The sequence below is a fragment of the Lynx canadensis genome, chromosome E1 (genome assembly GCF_007474595.2).
Source record: "Lynx canadensis isolate LIC74 chromosome E1, mLynCan4.pri.v2, whole genome shotgun sequence".
NCBI lineage: Eukaryota > Metazoa > Chordata > Mammalia > Carnivora > Felidae > Lynx > Lynx canadensis.
In genome coordinates, this window is record NC_044316.2 from 19,180,121 (window position 1) to 19,196,802 (window position 16,682).

General features: G+C 52.2%; 1 long non-coding RNA gene across 1 annotated transcript; it reads left to right on the top strand.

Annotated features, from left to right (window-relative positions):
• Positions 1-6,826: 6,826 nt before the first annotated feature.
• LOC116737761 lies at positions 6,827-11,406 on the top strand. The gene is made up of 2 exons (XR_004342907.1): positions 6,827-7,636; positions 8,552-11,406. It is a non-coding gene; the product is annotated as an uncharacterized LOC116737761 (long non-coding RNA).
• The last annotated feature ends 5,276 nt before the right edge of the window (positions 11,407-16,682 follow it).

Here is a 16,682-nt window from a genome sequence, read left to right on the forward strand (position 1 = left end):
AACAGCCCGGGGGACCGAAGTTACGTAGTTGGGGTTTTCACCAAAGCCTGTTACCGGGTCTTCAGAGGAAAACCGTGTCCTCGGAAAAAAAAAAAAAAAAAAAGAGAGAAGAAAAGAAAACGACAAGGAACATTTTTGAGGATTTTTCTCCCGTGGCAAAAAAAGAGTATATTTTCTTGCATCAGGGTGAGAGGTGGCCCGGGATAAAAACTAGAAAGTGAAACTAACTTGAGCGGCCCCTGTCAGTGCCGACGCCTGGTGCCCTCCGCAGCCCTGCCTGTGGCCAGGGCGTGCGTCCGCAGCACGGTCCCCTCCTTGTCGGACAAACGGTATTTATCAGATGGGTAGCGCGTGTCCTGCCGAGGGCTGGAGGAAATACCAGAGAGGATGCCTGTGTCCCCTCCAGCAGGAGTCGTGGTGCCCCAGCACGTCTGCACCACGGTGGCAGGGCTGCGGGCGCTGGTGCACACAGGTGGCAGTTCTCTGCCTCCCCAAGCCCCTCCCCGTGAGGGCAGTCAGCCGTGACTAAATATAGTCCTGGAGGTCTCAGGCAGCTTTGGTTGGCTGGAACGTTTTGCGTGGCTCCGCCCACCGTCGCTGGCCACGCCTTCCAGGTAGTGGGCTCCGGGAGGGATGCCCTTCCCCTGGCCCTCTAGCGTGCAGACCCCCATCTACACAAGCGTCCCCTCTTACCTTCTTACCCCAGACATTTTGTCGGGCTAAACACATTTCCCAATCGGAGTAAAATCCCTCCTAGAAATCTGCCAGTGCCGGGTTAGGCAGAGCTCATGAGTGGAGTCCAGAACCTCTTTCTCAATTTGGGGTGTAGAAATCTCAGGCCATGGGGAAATTTCTGGGAGTCATTTGTAGGAGTGCTCTATGAAGAAACAAGAGGGTATGACATTTCAGGAGGCTGAAACCCTGTTGTATTAAAGGGGGTGGGGGATCCATTTAATTCCCCCACTTAATTCCCCATCAGGACAGCTGATGGGACTTATTGCTGAAATATTTTTCAGATATCACCCTTTAATGCAGAAGCACTGCGTTTTTGTAGATGATTCCACTGTTTATACGTAATGTGTCTGGAGATATTCTTTCATAATGTTTGTGGGTTTTTGGTATTTTAAACTTTCTGGATGTTTTACACTCTTTGGAAGAAGTGCTGTCAAATTACATATACATACAAATAATATTTGCTTTTGCTTCTCCAAAGGAGTGTAATTAGAACATCTGAAACCAGATAACCCAATTAGTGCATTTTTCTAATTAGCTGTTACATTATTTTAGATTTCCAAGTGGAAAATTATTTTAGAGATGAGATAAATTATTTTGGATTTCCAAATGGAACTTGGGCTGCAGGGAGGTTCTGAGCAAGCACACAAAGAGGAAAGAAATCATGTGTTTTCAGTTTTGGCTACGACTCCCTCACTTGCTCCATGCAAAACACCTTGTGAACCTGCCCATCAGGCAGCAACAGTGCGCAGACAACAGTTTTATTTTCCTTGACTCGGATCAATGAAGTTGGAAAGATTGTTTATCTGTGTCAGCTTCTCTCTGCTCCTGCCACTGGAACAGGTAGATGAAGGCAGGGTTTAAGTACCACTGTTTTACATTTGTCAGCAATGATGTTAGTGGCTGTTCTTTGGGGGAAAAAACTCTGGTGATAGTTCATTCAGTTCGTATTTTCTGTATGCCTTGAGTGTGCTTGCTTTGTGCCCTGTGGCCATGGGGCCATCTGCAGGGATGGGGACCTGCAGCCAAGACCAGGGAACGGAGCTGGGACCCAGCTTTTGTACTCTGTGGCTGTTACTGGTGCTGGCCCACAGTCCTTGCCCCAAATTCTGAACTACCTCCCCCCAAAAAAACAAAAAACTGAAAACCAAAAGTTTGTTGGTAGAACTCATTTCATGGGAAAACTTGACCCAAACTGAGGTGAGACCATTAGAGTCTATTTCTCTTGGGGAGTGTGAATATCCAATGGGTTTCACTGAGTGATAGGAATGTGTTTAATTAGGGGTGTTGCAAAACATGTGGTATGTATACCTCATTACCTTTTTATTTTTGATTGATTGATGTTTTAATGTTTGTTTATTTTTGAGAGAGAGACAGAGTGCGAGCAGGGGAGGGGCAGAGAGAGGGAGACACAGAATCCGAAGCAGGCTTCAGGCTCCGAGCTGTCAGCACAGAGCCCGACGCAGGGCTTGAACCCACGAACCATGAGATCATGACCAGAGCCAGAGTCAGACGCTTAACCCACTGAGCCACCCAGCCGCCCCAACATAGCTTCTTCTTTTCCCTACTGTTAGCTGAGCCGTCTGTATGCCTTCTCTCCTTGTCTTGTTTTCCTCCCCCGTGGAGTCTCCCTTAAGAGATAAAATTTGTGACTCTGATGGCAGAACCCACGCCCAGCTTTGGCTCCTCCAGATGGTCTGGAACTGTGGAGGAAAGGAGGGCGCTGCCTCCCTGGACCAGCCTCATTAGCGGGAGTGGGTATTTGTGTGGACAGATGCTTTCAGGCTCTGGGCCAGCCTTGCCCAGGGGCACTTGGGTCTCCACCCACTGATGAGTGTTGGGGGGGCTGAGCCAACCCCAAGGCATGCTGGCCAGTCGGCATCAGGCCAGGCAGGGCTGGAGAGTTTGTTGGGCATGGGGAGGGAGCTGAAGGGGTGAGTGTAAGCATTTAGGAGCTGAGGTGTTCTTAGCAAAAGAATTTCTGGCCCAGAGACGTTGGTTATCGTAAACCTGGGGACTCTGATGGCTGAGTTTCAGGTCTCCTGGCTTTGTTCATCGAGCCTGTGAACAGCCGGTGAGGGTGGGTGGGGCCAGCGAGTCCAGGAAGGCTTTCTGCTGCCTTAAAGGCTGCAGTCCAGCTGTGCCCTCGGGCTCCCACCTCCAGAGCAACTGTCCTGGGGCTGACTGGGTAGGTGTTGGAAGGAGGCCCCACGGAGCCCACTCCCCTGAGTTGGGTGCTGGGAGCACCAGCATCCCTCTTCCTGCCCTACCCAGCTCCCTCTTCAGGGAAACTTGGCCCCTGACTCAAGCATGCTTGGCCTCTCCAGGCCCCGGGGCCAGACCGTCCCAGCCAGCCCCTGCTGCAGGCCCCGGCATCCCTGTCTGCCCAGTAGCTTCTCTGGAGGAGGGGTTCCCCCAACACATCTTGGGACTCTTGCCCTCTGCCTGACCACTTCCTTCCCTCGTTGGGTGGGACTGGCACATTCTTTTCTTTCTAAAGCAAATTCCAAACAAGGGCTGATAACTCTGGTTGGCTTTCTTTTCCTTCCACCATGGTTTTGTGGGTTGCTGGCTATTTTAGGGACTTCAAATTCAGAGTGGAGCCTCCTCGCTCTGCAGCTCCTCTGGAGGCCCTGATGGCTTTTCACCCCCCAAGGGGGGGCGGCCAGGCCCGTGGTCATCAACGTGCGATCAGCACAGGCCAGGCTCAGGGAAGGCTTGAGGCCCAGGAATGGATGCGCTCCGCTGCTAGCCACGCCCAAGTGGGTCATTTTCACACACCTGGCAGGGCAGGTGGGGGTTGGGGGGGTCCTCTAGCCACTACCTGGGGCCCCAACCTCACCTCATTCTTGAACAGCGGGGCCAGACGCCGCCTGTCCTGTGGTGAGTAGACGGCCTCGAGCGGTGCTTCTTAAACTTGGGTGTCCCCGAGCATTGAACAAGGAACCTGTCATACAATGCAGACTGGGGCCCTGGAGCCAGCATTGGTAATCTGTGCGTGTGACTGGGTGTCCGTGGTTTCAGGACCATGCTGCTGGGAGGCCAGTAGGTGAAGCAGCTTCACAAGTGTGGAGTCGGGGGCAGCAGGGAGAAAGAAGGGGCCGGGGGGCCAGAAGGGTCACCCAGAAGAGGTGAGCTGAGTCTTGAGAACACAGCGGGGAATGGGTAACAATAACTCACTCCGCTTGAATGCTCTGCGCGGGGTATAGTCCTCAGCCTTTGAGAGGAATGAACGTCTTTAATCCCGTGAACCAGGTGGTCACCTTGATCTTGCAGAGGAGCCGACTGATGCCAAGGGTTACATAGCTTATCAAAGGTGCTGGGTCTCACCCCCTTACTCTACTCCACTGGACTGGGGCCAAGGCACCCCATTCCCCCCGTGTGAGCAGGACCAGCTCATACAAACAGGGTTGGGGCTTATGCAGTCGTGCTGTTGAACGGTTCAGAGGGCCTTGTTCCTAGCGTGTGGGGGACAGATTGGGTTTTGTGGGGGGGGGGGTGTATGGCCGTGATCTTGGTTAGGGCAGAAGGCGGCCGGTGAGGGGACCATTGTCATAACATAGCTGGGAGAGAGTGCGGCTATAGCCAGGCAGCTGGGTTTCTGGGCGCACGGTGCCTCAGCCTGAACAAGGACTTGCTGTCTGACCCTGGACCGACCCCCACCCTCCAACACTTTCCAGCCATTCTTCCGAGAGGGAAAGGATTCTCGCTGTCTCTGGCGACTTCCAGGGGGCCTGGGGTCTGCGGGGAAGGGGAAAACTACTTGGAGAGGGTGATATACGCTCCAAGTGAAGTTCGCCGAGTGATATACGCTCCAAGTGAAGTTCGGAACTTTCATTCTCCAAGTGAAGAGATAATGGCACCAGGGCTGTCTTCTGTGAGTTAGGCTCTCGTGGTGGCAGGGCCACCTATGCTCTGAGAGGTTGCCTGTCGCATAGGCACAGCGTGACTAGTGACAGGCCCCCAAGGGGTGGGTGCAGGTCAGGCTGGGTGGGGCAAGCTCCCAGTGGCCAGCTGGGCAGTTTCCAGCTGAGCTGGGGCCCTCGGTGGAATGGCCTGGCTTCAGGGCACAAGTGAGCCACCAATGGGTGGCATTCCACAGATGGGCGGCATTCTGGACCGTGAAGTTCACAGGAGTCAAAGGTCCAGGGTCGGGGGTTGGTGGGGGGAGCCTCTGCTGCCCTGGAGGCCTGTCTAGCCTGGTCCGTAGAGAAGGACTGTAAACGAGGCTCTGATTCTGGAAGCCCCTTTCATCCTCCCGTAAGAAAAAAAAAAAAAAATTGGTCACCACGCTCTTCCTTCTTGGCCACTTTCTGACCATCCCCTCACCCCCCCCCCCATTTCCTCCAGCCTGCACTTCCCCACGGAGCCTGTCAGGGGGTTGATTCGAATCTGAAAACCATCCGGGACACCCCAGCCATCTTTTCCCACCGCAGGCTGTTTCTGTAGGGGGTTGGGGACCTGTGTTCCTACTTAGGCCCACCTGACGCTGTTGCCTCTTGTAGAGCTCACCTCTGATGAAGTGGGCAGGATGGGCACGGGGAACGCTGGACTGAGGTCCCCGTTCACACGGCAGCCCCCCCACGGCGTGCTGGGTCTCAGGGTTCACCCTCACGCCTCCTGCCATGGACAGAGGGTCCGTGTCCGCCGGCTTTTCATGTCCCTTGCCTCTTACGCAAGAGAGCAGAAATTCTCTATTTTCTGAAAGGGGAGAGCTGCCGGAAGCTTTGTTCCTTTTGGGCCCATTTTAGAGACAGGGTAACCAAAGCCGTGACTGCCGGCGGGAAACAACCAGAGCTCAGTTCCTGCTTCCCGTTAGAGTCTTGAGTCTTTCCAGTTGTTCTTCAAGAGGGCTTCCAGAGCTGAGCAGCTCTCCCCCCCAGGTTTCCTGACACCCCCAGCCCCGGTCTCCACCCCACCTGGTCCCGGCCTGGCCTCTGAGGAAGCCTGGAGCCGACTGTCTTGTTTTCACATGCCGCTTGAGGCCCGTGACTGCCACTCAGTTTCTCAGGAGCTCAGTCTCTCTGCAAGGTGGGCGTCCGTGCCCCCCATGTGAAGACACGGGCCAGATGACCCTTCTCCCGGATCTTCCTGCGTTCCCCAGCTCTTGGGACTGCCCTCATCCACTTACAATTCCTTTTCATTCCGGTCCACGGCCCTCCCTGAGCAGAAAGCACTGGGGTGAGAGTTGGCTCTGGGTGCAGCAAAGGCTGGTCATTCCCGGGTGTGCCATGGGGCCAGTGAGGCTGGCCACCGGCCAGGCCAGGCACTGGAGAAATTGTGCTGCGGTGGAGACCTGGTGGCTGCCCTACCCGCCACAGAGCGTCCAGGGCCCCCTGGGATGTGGGCCAGTGTCGGGTGAGGGGACCCTCCACTCCACCTCAGCTCCCCTGGGCTGGGCGGGTTGACTGCCGACTTACCTGGAGAGAGTTCAAGGACAGCAAGAAAAATGAGGGACTTTCAGGGGCAGCTGTGTTTTCTGACTCAGTCATAATGCCCCTAAAAATCCTTATTGTTCTTGCAGTGTGCATCGGGCAAGCAGCTGCCAAGCCACCCCTTACCCACCTGGCCGCTCCGGGACAGGAAGGGCTTCCCGGGGTCAGATTGGGATGTCCTCCCCCATCCTCTTGAGAGCGAATCATTAAAACAATGCTGTTGGGCCGATGCATTGATTTACATATATTTTTCCTTTTTTTTTTTTTTTTTGGTGGAGGATTGGGGAGGGCTGGGCATTGAGATAGTCCTGCCCAGATTGGAACTCAGAAGAATATAGGGTCTCCCCAGTTTGTGTGCAGTAAGGGTTCAGAGGACCCCAGCTGCAGGTGCAGGGCCCAAGGAGGGGTGTCTTAGGGGCGAGCAGCAGTGTGGGGCTTGTGGGATGCCCACCTTTCCTGAGAAGTTAGAACTGTTTAGGGGCAGGAGGGGAGAAGGCACCTGGGCAGGAACTTGTACTGTGTTTTATTTATCTTGAGAGAGAGAGTACGTGTGCACCAGTTGGGGGGGGGCGGTGCGGGCAGAGAGAGAGACTCCCAGGCAGGCTCTGTGCTGTCAGCTCAAAGCCTGACTCACGAACCGAACCATGAGATCACGACCAGAGCCGAAATCAAGAGGCAGACGCTTAACCGGCTGAGCTACCCAGCCCCTGAGCTATGCTTTAAAACCGAGGGAGCCTCAGCGAACTCCCTGGGAGCATTACCTGGCCATTTTGAAAATACCCTCCCAGTGGATTCAAGTTCCCCCCCCCCCCCCCCAACCAATCCCTGCTGTGCCCCCGGAGCTTGCTTTTTCTTGGCTGGATGTTCTCTATCCCTGTTTCACCTCCTGCGGCTCCCCGCTTCTCAGCAGGTGGCCCTGTCCCCACCTTTACCAGCCCACCCCACAGGTATTTTGGCTGAGCCGAGGCCTTGTCTTGGGTGGGTTTAGGGGTTGCGTGCTGGGGGATGGTCAAGAAGAAATACCAATTTGTGACATTGTCCGGCTCAACCCAGGAATGCCAATTCGCAAAACTGTCACCAGATCCCAAAGCACCAGAACCTTCCCCCCACAGCTAAGGCCTGCCCATAGATGGACAGGGAGGTGAACAGGCAGCAAGCAGGACCCTCTGGTCCACCCCAGGACTCATCAACCTCACGCGTCAGCAAGGGAAATGAACCCTCTAGGTATTTCTTAGGTTTCTAGGTACAGACTTACAAGCCCTCGTCACTGGAGAAGATGGCTGTTTGCAGGACCCTGACCACGTGATCATCCTTCCGGCCAGCCTTCCTCCTTCGGGCCCCTTACTCCCGGGCTCTGGTCATCCCAGCCATGCCTCCATACCAGCTCTGCCAGAGACCGTTTTTAAAGGGCTGGGTCTGCTCAGGAGCGTCCGCATTAAGATCTGCCCAGGAGAAGGGACAACTTCAAGGTAAAGGTTAACATGAGGTGGGGGTGGGGGGGGCATGGAGTGATGTTTATCCCTTCTTGGTAAGAGGTGGATGGGTCTTTCAAGAAATGAGATTCTCACCACCTACCGTGGACACGGGATGATACATTATTCCTTATAGCTAAGCATTTGCTACCTCTAAATCAGCTCTCCGGCCCTGAGGCCCCTTTGCCCTGCCACCCCCACCCCCCGCCCAAACTCCTTGTTCCTGAGTGTGTTCCTTGTTCCTTACCCCAGAAGCTTGCAAAATAAAACAAAAAAAAAAAAGTCAATTTTGTACAAAAGGAAATACATGAAAAAACTGAATACTGTTTTCCCCCCCAACTGTAATAGAACTGCCTTCCACCATAGAGCATTTCAAAATACAGGAGGATGAAAAGGCTCACAGAAACGCCCATACCTAGACAGAACGTCTGCTAATAAACAGATCCTTCCAGCGTTTTTCCCCCATGCGCGTATACCCCCCACCCAGTTAGCAGGATTGGGGTTTTTTAAAAGGCGTGAGGCTCGCAACCCGTTTGAGCAATGGCCCTGTGCTCTTGGGAGCTACAGTCTCTCTTTTCTTCTTGCCAAGTGGGACGGGCAGGAGCTCGCCCACAGCCAGGAAGCCCGGAGCTGTCAGTGGCGGGTACTGGAGCCACACTAGGTCTCTCTTCTAAACCGAGATGGATGGAGTTGGTGAGGAGGCTGGAAATGCAGGCTTTGTCCTCACTGATCTCTAAGTGGGCTGCTGCACGGCTTCTAGACTCTGGTCGCGCTCGGAATCTGGGGAGCGTTACAGACACGTCAGGGCCTGCTTCCTCCCCAGCAAGGCCAGTTGGATCTGGGTGGCCAGGGATAGGGGAGCACCCAGGGACTGGTCTCTTGGTCTTCTCTTCCTCGGGTGATTCTGTTAAGCATCCAGAGAACTCTCCGGCCACGCACCCACGAGCTAGAGATGGAAGAGATTCTGGCAGCCCGGCCTTCAGAGCCTGATCGAGGAGATGTGACCATTTGCAGTTGGCAGAACTTCACGTCCATTATTTTCTCTGCCGCTCAGAGCCCTCTTTTGGTCCTCATTCTACGGATGGAGGGAGTGAGGCAAAAGCGATCAGGAGACTCGCCGGGAGACACAGTCAAGGATAGGGCAGCGCTGGGGTTCGGGGCTGCAGCCTTGGACTCCCGCTGCCAGTGCTCTTTCGGTAATAAGTATTTATAATTAGTATATGGTTTTAACAAGCGTATCATAACGCTTTGGTCATCCAGTCCCGGGAGGTGAGTGGGCGGGTGCTGCTGTCTCACGGAGCATGGTGGGTATCTGCACCACAGAGAGGCTGGTCCCCCTGCTGTGAGTGCTCCCAGCCAGCCTGGACCCACAGCCGCCCCAATTCAGCCCTCCGTTGGCCTAGGATCCCAGCCCTGGGCAGGGCAAGATTTAACCTCATTTTCAGAACACATCAGCCGTGTGGCCTAGGTGACAGCTGGCAGGTGGCTGAGGCCCCTGGTTCCCTGCTCCCGGCCTGGACAGAGGTATCTAGGAAGGCACACAGCCTGCATGGGGCTTGCTCATCTGGGCCCTGCCCTGAGCTGGCAGCCCTCAGGGTCAGGACCCCCTCCGGAGGTGCCTATGTCTCCGGAAACCTGTCCCTGCCTCTCCTCCTTTCCCTACAGAGCTAGACTCCAGGAGCCTGGCCTGAGGGCCACCTGGGCAGGCTGCCGGTGCAGGGGACTCACGGGCAGGCGCATGGCGAGCTCCAGGAAGCCGTCAGCTGTTCCTAGACCAGCCTGCAGAGCCGGACGGCCAGCCTGCCTCCAACACGAGGGGTGGAGCCAGGAACTGAGAACACTGCTTTCCCAGAGCCTAGCTGGGCCAGGCCCAAGGGCTTTCTCGGGCGCTGAGGGCCTGAGCCTTGGCCACACCTTCCCTTGTTGGCCTTGGCTCTCTCTCCCTCGGTCTGTCTCCCCCCCTGCCCGCCACCAGCTATTCCGCGGCAGAGTATACGCTCTTGGCAAGGCCGTCCATTTAACCTGCTTCCCAGAAAACAGGATGGTTGGGCAGGCAGACTCAGCCAGCACCTTGGTGGGAAACAGGGCGGTGGACCTCAGTGCAGGCTTTTCTTGCCCGTACTCCTTGGGCGCCGGGTTGGGAGGTAGCCCTAAGCTGCCTTGGCTTACCTGGGTCAGAAGTAACCTCAGTTCAACTCACAGCCAGGCAGAGGCAAGAGCTTTGAGCTCCTGGAGCTGGGGAGAGGGGAAGGATAAGCGTTGGCCCAGGAGTCTGATCAGGGGCACTTAGCTGGGAGCCTTGGGTAAAGCCCCCCATCTCTGAGTCTGTTACCTCATTTGTTTGATGGGCATAAGAGTGCCCTTTAGAAATGTGTCTGAATACAAGGCTTCCGAATGCAAAAATGAAGTCGTCGTTTCCCCCTTCTCTCCCCTTCCAGGAGGACACTTCCACAGAGAACCCTGGGAGATGTCTGGCACAGAGAAGATGCTCACTTAATGTAGGTGCACTGCTCCAGAAGTGAGGTCTGGGTCTCAGTGTGCCGGAGGGTGCCTTCCGTCCTTATCTCTACAAAGGTGACCTTTCCTTCCGCTTCCTCTGTGGCTGTCCTGCCCTGGCCGGACCCCATAGGGATCGTGGTTCTGGCTTGAGACGCTGCATTCCTCTCTGGCCGGGCCCGCCGAGACCCAGAGCCCAGGGAGGACTCCTTCCCCTCCTCGATGCTCGTCCTGCAAGTCCAGACGCCGTCAACTCCAAGGCGTTCCCTCTGGGCCCGGGCCAGAGTAGCTGCGGCCGAGTTCCTCCCTCCCCCGCCAGCCTCCTTGGGTGCAGACAGCCCAGCACAGGCAGGAAGGGCCTTCTGTTTGCCTTGGCTGGTGGGGAAGAGATTAGTGCTCGCTTTCTGTTTGGACTCTTGTATCTAACTAACAGGCAGGCCCGTGACGTCGAAGCAAAGCACACTTGAGCCTTGAATGAGTTTGGGCCCTGTTCCTGAGGCCCGGCCACTGCAGAGGTGTCTGGAGGTAGGAAGAGGTGATAACACCACCCCTTGGGTATATGGAGAAATGTAATGGCCGTCTGTCAGCTGTCCCTACCCAGAGTCCACGACCCTTACTTTGGGTAATGCCTCCTCAGGAGACCACTTCTCCCCGACCTCGACTTTAGAGGCAAGCATGGATCCCCGGACACACACGGAGACTCCCCCTTGGTGGTTTTGCAGCAGCTACGGGGAAAGAGGCATTTGCTTTTTTGTGGGATTTGCCAGGCTGATGGAACTGCTGGCGGCCATCCTGTTCTCTGCTTGAGGTCAAAGCCAACAAAGAAGAAAAAGCTCAGAGATGGAGAGAATATGCTGTGCAGATATCCATAAGCCCCTGGATTGAGCCATGCCTGAAGCTAACTCTACTCCTGGATTAACCCGATTATATGAGCCAATGCATTTCTTCTGTGCTAAAATTATCCTAAGTGGGGTTTCTGTCATAGAAAGGAGCCTAATAAAACAGTGTTTTTCTTTGGTCTCATTACGAAGAAAAAATCAACTCTGAGGTATACTTTGCATGCAATAAAATCTACCCATTCGAAGTGCTCAAGTCCTAAATTTTATCAAATGTGTACACCCTGGTAACTACCACTGCAGTCGAGATGTAGAACATTTCAAGTTCTTATTCCCCTTTATAGTCCTTTACCCTGAACAACCACTGACCTGCCTTTGTTGTAGAGATTAATTTTGCCTTTCTAGAACTTCATATAAATATTATCATTTAGTGTTTACTCTTCTGTGTCTGGCTTCTTTTATTCAGCAGGTCTTTGAGATGCACCCATGTTGTGTGCCTAAGTAGTTCATTCCTTATTTCTGGGAAGAATTCCACCGTATGGATGCGCCACAGTTGGCTTAGCCGTTTATCCGATGATGGACATTTAAGCTATTTCCAGATTTTGACTATTACGAATAAAGCTGTTCTGAACATCGGGGCGCCTGGGTGGCTCAGTCAGTGAAGCATCTCAATCTCTGCTCAGGTATGAACTCAACGGTTTGTGGGTTCCAAGCCCCGTGTTGAGCTCTGTGCCAACAGAACAGAGCCTGCTTCGGATTCTCTCTCTCTCTCTGCCCCTCCCCTTCTCGGGCTCTTTCTCAAAATTAATTTTTTTTTCAATAAGCTGTTTGGACATTGAACACAAGTCTTGGTGTGTGCCTATGTTTCCATTTTTGTGCCTAGACATCAGTCTCATTTTACAGCGGAGAAGACTAAGGGTCAGAGAGGTAGAATGACTTACCCAAGGTCACACAGCTGATGGGTCCTGCGGCTTGCATGGGGAACACGAGTAGGGCAGTTACGTAGCACAGGTATCTGGGTGTTCCTTAATAAATGACCTTGGACTGCTTGGGTTGGGAGCTCGTGGACTCTTGTGCTCAAGAACGTCGTGGCCAGGAGGGACGGTCAAGATGAGTTATAGCCATGTTCCTCACCTTTGTGTGGCCCTTGTTTTTCCCCCTGTGGATTCCACCGTTAGAGATTGTATCTCATAAACAGACTGCATTCAGGAAGCCAGACTCTGCTTCCCCAAACATAAAGATGCATCCAGAACTATATGAGTTGACAGTCACTGAGCAAGCTTGTATGAAGATTTATAGTTGAAATTGCTCCGGCCCAAACTGGAGACCTGATTTTTTGGGCTTGGGACCAATCACGGAGCCGTCTCACAAGTCGGAGGATGACAAGTGGGTAAGCCCTTAGTCCAGCCTCTCCTCTCACAGGTGCTCCCGCCCAACCTCTGCCTTCTGGTCTTCTCCTACTGAGGTCAGCCCTTGGAGGTCAAGTGCCTGTTGTGAATGCAACAGGGGTCAACTCCCTAGGTCCAGACTCAAGGTCATCCCTAGGTCCAGCCGTCTGGAAGCCAGATGCATCTTTGGGCCTTCCTCTCCTTCAACGGAGCCACCTGCACTGGGAGTCCTGGCTAATACAGCTGAGCCAGGACCTCACCCTTCAGCGAAGCTTCTCCCAAGTTCTCCAGGCAGTCAACGAATGGCCAGTCCAGTTCACCTCCAGGGAGGCAGGGACAGCCACTGCTAAGTGTTTTACACGCATGATCTCATATCCTCTCAACAACCCTAGGGGAGGTACTGTTGTCCTCACTTTACTGTGAGGGAAACTGAGGCACAGAGCTGCAGCTGTAGCACACCTGGAATGTGGGTGCCTTGCATGTATCTTGTGTGCCCCTGAAGGTTCTATCTGCCTCCTGTGCACCAGACTCCTGGCTGCTTGCTCTGTTTCTACCATGGCTGTGCCACAACTGAAGCTGACCCCTCCCAGGCCACATCCCAGGGTAAAGGGTCTGGCTCCCGAATGGCCACCGAAGGGGCCACCAATGCAACCCTTAAGCACACAGGGAGTCAGTTCCCATACTTTGAGCCACAGGACGTGCGATGGGGGCATAAGTGCCTCTCCTCCCTCCCTTGGACCACTGGAGGCACGTTTTCCTTGTGTCGTCTGTTACAAAGCAGCGACCGTGTGGTTACACATCACCTCGCATTTCTTCCCAAACTTCTCTACCTCCCCTCTCTCTACCTTGAAGTTCTACCTCTAAGTTATCAGTGCTCCGTTTTCTGGGGAACACAGTCTGGCTCCTGGGTCTGCACTACAACTGCTTCAGTGAACGCTGAACAAGAGAAAGATGCATTACGTCATTGCCCTGAAGACGGAAAACAGGTAGGGGACAAGGACAGTGCCAAGTTCATCAGCTCATTCCCCTTTAACTCCCCTGCACACACCTGTTCACTGGGTTTAATCAGTCGCATCTTCTCTGACCTCCCCCGTGAAGTTCATAGCCTGTGGTCTCCCCCACTAACCTCCCTCCGGTAGCGAAGTGTTCATGTTCCTTGATTCCCCCACTTGCTCGTATGTGATACTGGCAAGGTACTTGGCCTCTCTGACCACTTTCCCCATCTGTAAAATGGGAACAAGAATGGTCTCACCACATAGGACCATTGAGAGGTTTCACTGACCCTTAGTTTTGTGCCTGGCACATCGTAGGTGTAGACGCCATTGTTGAGCAGCCCAGTTCAACGTCGCCTCTTCCAGTTACGGCCCCGCTCTCTCTTGAAAACCCCCCTCCTCCGTTCTCAGTCCCTACTGAGTAAATAGGGCTATCCCCCACCCTATTCCCAAGCCTGTCACCAGACCCAGGCCAATCAGCACCTCCCAATACTGACCTCAAATCTCGGCTCATGCCTGGGCATGAGACCCAAGTTGGACTGGTCCTTGTAACAGTGTCCTGAAGTTTCTGGAACAGTAAGGAAAGAGGTGCTTGCTCTTTGCTGAGATCATTAGCTTGGAGCTGCGAGAGGCCATTTTTACTACTTAAGAATGATGTCAGAAGACAGCGGAGCCAGGAGGTGGGGCAGGACACAGAATGCTGATGATGTCTTTGGAGCTCCTGGATCCAGGCATGCCATAACCCCTGCTATTTTTAGGAATGAACACACAAACCAAAATTTTTTTTATTTACATAAGCCAGTTTGGGTTTTCTATTGCTTAAAACTGAAGTGGTCTTGACTAATCCAGTAGGTTCTCTGTATAACTGCTGCTGTTATTGCAATTAATATTATTATATTATTATAAACACATTATCAGGAAGGTGCAGCCATGGGGATGCCTGGGCCAGGTTCCCTCGGGGGGATACTGCTGCCCTGCGTACATTATACCCTGGATATCAGCTTCCCGAGGGGGTTGGGATTCGTGTCTCAGGGAACCGGTGGGTGCTGCAGGGTAGGTGGGCTAAGGGACATCTGCTGAATGAAAAGTGAAGTAGGCTTATCGCCCCCTACCGCCTCCATTGTGCCCTGCCTTCCAGCTCCCACGCCAGGAACACATTTGCCCTCGTTGCTTGTCCTTGGTCCACGTGCGAACACACTAGGGTGTCCTCCAGGAGACCATCTTGGCAAACTGGTCTGTTGTTTCCACAGACCTCATTCACCCCCATATCTGTTCAGAGAGTGTTTTTAAAACACTTTATTAAAAGTGATCGTTATACGGAACGCCTGGGTGGCTCTGTCGGCCAAGAGTCAGACTCTTGATTTCTGCTTAGGTCATAATCTCACGGTTGTGAGATCAAGCCCCTATCGGCGGCTCACAGTTACAACCAGTAACTCACATGGTTTAAAGACTTCACTCTAAGGCCAGAAGCCCTAAAACACCCAGAAGAAAACATAGGGAAAAGCTCCTTGATATAGGTCTTGGCAATAATTTCTTGGATGTAACACCTAAAGCGCAAGCAACAAAATAAAAAACAAGAAGGAGTACATCAAACGAAAAGCTTCTGCACAAAAGAAATTATCGACAACACCGAAAGACACCCTACAGAATGGGAAAAAACATTCACACATCCTATCTGATAAGGAGTTAATATCCAACATATATAAAGAATGCATGCAACTCAGTAGTGAAAAAAACAAGTAGTTTAATTTTAAAATGGGCAAAGGGCCTGAAGAGACATTTTTCCAGAGAAGATGTGCAAATGGTCAACAGGTACATGAAAAGGTGCCCAACATCATTCATCATCAGGGAAACGCAAGTCAAAACCACAATGAGAGAACACCTCACACCTGTCAGAATGGCGAGTATCAAGAAGACAAGAGATGATCGATGCCAGTGAGGATGTGGGGAAAGGGGGATTGTGAACGGGTGCAGTCACTAAGGAGAACAGAATGGAGGCTTCTCAAAAAATTAAAAAGAGAAATCGCATATGATGCAGTAATTCCACTACTGGGCATTCACCCAAAGAAAACAAAAATAGTTTGAAAAGCTACACGCACCCCTGTGTTTCTTGCAGCATTATTTACAATAGCCAAGATACGGAAGCGACTTAAGTGTCCATCAATAGGTGAATGGATAAAGAAGATGTGTGTATGTATACAATGGAGTATTGCCATAAAAAAGAATGAAATCTTGTCACTTGTGACAACATGGACGGACCCTAGAGGGTGTTATGCTAAGTGAAATAAGTCAAAGACAAGTATCATATGACTTCACTTAGAGGTCAAATCTAAAAGCAAATGAACAAACCAACCAAAAAACAATCAGACTCTTAAATACAGAAAACAAACCGGTGGTTGCCAGAAGGGAAGTGGGGCTGGGTGAAGGAGGTGAAGGGGATCAAGAGGTATAAACTAGTTATGAAATCAATAAACCATAGAGATGAAAATACAGCGTAGGAAATAGAGTCAATGATGTTGTAATAATGTTGCATGGTGACAGGTGGTGACTCTACTTATCATGGTGAAGCTTTGAGTAACGTATAGAATGTTGAATCACTATGCCGCACCTGAAACTAATATAATGTCAAATATGTCAACTATACTTCAATAATAATAATACATTTTTAAAACATTTTTCTAAATGTTTATTTTTGAGAGACAGAGCACGAGTAGGGGAGGAGCAGAGAGAGAGGGAGACACAGAATCCGAAGCAGGCTCCAGGCTCCTGTCAGCACAGAGCCTGACGCGGGATCCAACTCATGGACCGTGAGACCATGACCTGAGCTGAAGTCAGACGCCCAACCGACTGAGCCACCCTAAATTTAAAATTTTAAATCTACGCGCCTCCCAAATTTAAAAATGCTCCAGCCATTCCATTTTCAGGAATATATCAGAAGAAAATGAAAACACTATGTCAAAGGCATATATGCACCCCTATGTCCACAGCAGCATTGTTTAAAATAGCCAAGACATGGACATAATCTAAGTGTCGACTGATGAATGGATAAAGAAAATATGATACACAGACATGCACACACACACACACACACACACGGATTATCAGCCATAAAAAAGAAGGAAATCTTGCCGTCTGTGACAACGTGGACGGACATTGAAGGCATTATAATAAGTGAAACAAGTCAGAGAAAGACAAATACTGTATGATTTCACTTATATGTAGAATCTAAAAAAACAAACTCATAGAAAAAGAGATCCGATCTGTGGTTACCAGAGATGGGGGAGGGGATGGGGGAGGGGATGAAGGTGTTCAAAAGGAAAGGTACACACTT